Source organism: Euleptes europaea, chromosome 5 (assembly GCF_029931775.1).
Source record: "Euleptes europaea isolate rEulEur1 chromosome 5, rEulEur1.hap1, whole genome shotgun sequence".
Taxonomy (NCBI): domain Eukaryota; kingdom Metazoa; phylum Chordata; class Lepidosauria; order Squamata; family Sphaerodactylidae; genus Euleptes; species Euleptes europaea.
Genome location: NC_079316.1, coordinates 103466236 through 103468546, shown reverse-complemented (window position 1 = coordinate 103468546; position 2311 = coordinate 103466236). Strand labels below are relative to the sequence as shown.

The 2311-nt window shown below is 48.3% G+C and overlaps 1 non-coding gene across 1 annotated transcript; it reads left to right on the top strand.

Moving 5' to 3' along the window:
* The first annotated feature begins 757 nt into the window (after positions 1-757).
* On the top strand, positions 758-829 carry TRNAP-GGG (transfer RNA proline (anticodon GGG)). The gene has a single exon. It is a non-coding gene; the product is annotated as a tRNA-Pro (tRNA).
* Positions 830-2311: the final 1482 nt, after the last annotated feature.

Genomic DNA, 2311 nt, shown 5'->3' with positions numbered 1-2311 from the left:
CACATTGCCTAGTATTGCCAACCTTCAAGCCTTGGTTTTTGTTAGTAAAATGCAAGGAGAGGGAAGGGTTTGATTCCCCACTCCTACACATGAAGCCAGCTGGGCAACCTTGGGCTTGTCACAGCTCTCTTAGAGCTCTCTCAGCCCTACCTACCTCACAGGGTGACTGTTGTGGGGAGGGGGAGGGAAAGTGATTGTAAGCCGGTTTGATTCTTCCTTAAGTGGTAGAGAAAGTCGGCATATAAATACCAACTCCTCCTCCTCGTCCTCCTCTTCTTCTTCTTCTTTCTGATGAACTGAAACATCCACAGAAAAAGATGTGAGATCTTTAACAGCTTGGGGCCAGGTTACTTGAGGACAGTCTTCTCCCACACTATCCAACCCATCAGTTAAAATTTGCCTCAGAAGCCCAGCTCTCTGTGCCTCTGCCTTCAGAGGTGAGTAGGATTGCCAACTTCCAGGTGGTGTCTGGAGATCTCCCACTATTAGAACTGATCTCCAGGCGACAGAGATCAGTTCCCTTGGAGAAAATGGACACCTTGGCAATTGGACGCTATGGCATTTGGGGAGGGGCTGTGGCTCAGTGGTAGAGCATCTGCTTGGCATTTCCAGTTAAGTAGGTGATGTGGAAGACCTCTGCCTGAGACCCTGGAGAGCCGCTTCCGGTCTGAGTAGACAACACTGACTTCGATGGACCAAGGGCCTGATTCAGTATAAGGCAGCTTCATGTGTTCAATTCTAACTGTATTTTAGGGGAGGGGCTGTGGCTCAGTGGCAGAGCATCTGCTTGGGATGCAGAGGGTCCCAGGTTCAATCCCCGGCATCTCCAGTTAAAGGGACTAGGCAGCTTCATGCATCCACGTGTGCATTGAAATTCCTCCACTCTTTAAACCCCACCCTCCTCAGTCTTCACCCCCCAAATCTCCTGGAATTTCTCAACCCAGAGCTGGCAACCCTAGAGGTGAGGTGGGTGGCAACTAGAGACAGGGCATTTTCTGTGGTGACACCTCATTTCTGGATAAGGTTGCCAGGCATCTCCTGGCAACTGGTAGGGGGTAGGGCAGAGTTGCCTACCTCCAGGTACTAGCTGGAGATCTCCTGCTATTACAACTGATCTCCATCCTGGAGAAAATGGCTGCTTTGGCAATTGGACTCTATGGTACTGAAGTCCCTCTCCTCCCCAAACCCCGCCCTCCTCAGGCTCCACCCCAAAAACCTCCTGCCGGTAGCAAAACCAGGCAACCCTAGGGTAGGGGTGGGGAAAACACACCAGCAGCAAATGGAGGCCTAGGCCTGTGTCAGCAATGTGGCGATGTCACTTCTGGCACATACCAGAAGTGACACCATCACATCACCAGCACAATGGGGACACTCTGGTGTTTGGGCAAAAAGTCTATGGTAGAAGCTGTTTTTACCATAGTGTTTTGCCCAAATATCAGAGCATCTATGTGGTTGCTGGCAATGTAGTGACGTCACTTCCAGTGTGTGTGGGAAGGGACATTGCTGCATCACCTGTAAAAGAGACCTAGGCCACAGTTTGCTGCTGGTAGATTCCCCTGCCAGCTGGCTGAATTGTACCAGGAGAGGGGCTCGAAAGCAGTAAATAACCTTCCAGGGGCCTGGGAACCATATTTCTGGAACACCCTCTCCCTGGAGGTTCACCTGGCGCCTAATCTTTTAGGTACCAGGCCAAAAAGAATCTTATTACCCAGGCTTTTAAGTTGACATTTTATCTTACCAGCTCTTAAATGATCTTCCTCTGTTTTATGGATAACTTTTATGCTGTTTATGTACAATGGTTGGTTTTTAATGGCTTGTTGTTTTATATTGTTACATTATTTTAATTGAAAACCTGTTTGAGCAGAACTTGGAAGCAGCTGCACATAAAGAAAAGAAAAGTTAAGAAGGAAGGAAGGAAGGAAGGAAGGAAGATGGCTAGGGAGAAATAATATTTTTTGTGACTTAAAAAAATCATAGAATCATAGAATCATAGAGTTGGAAGGGACCACCAGGGCCATCAAGTCCAACCCCCTGCAGGAAATTCACAACTACCTCCCCCCTCCATACCCCTAGTGACCAGAAGATGGCCAAGATGCCCTCCCTCTCATCATCTGCCTAAGGTCACAGAATCAGCATTGCTGACGATGGCCATCTAACCTCTTCTTAAAAACCTCCAGGGAAGGAGAGCTTACCACCTCCCGAGGAAGCCTGTTCCACTGAGGAACTGCTCTAACTGTTAGAAAATTCTTCCTAATGTCTAGACGGAAACTTTTGATTTAATTTCAGCCCATTGGTTCTGGTCCGACCTTCT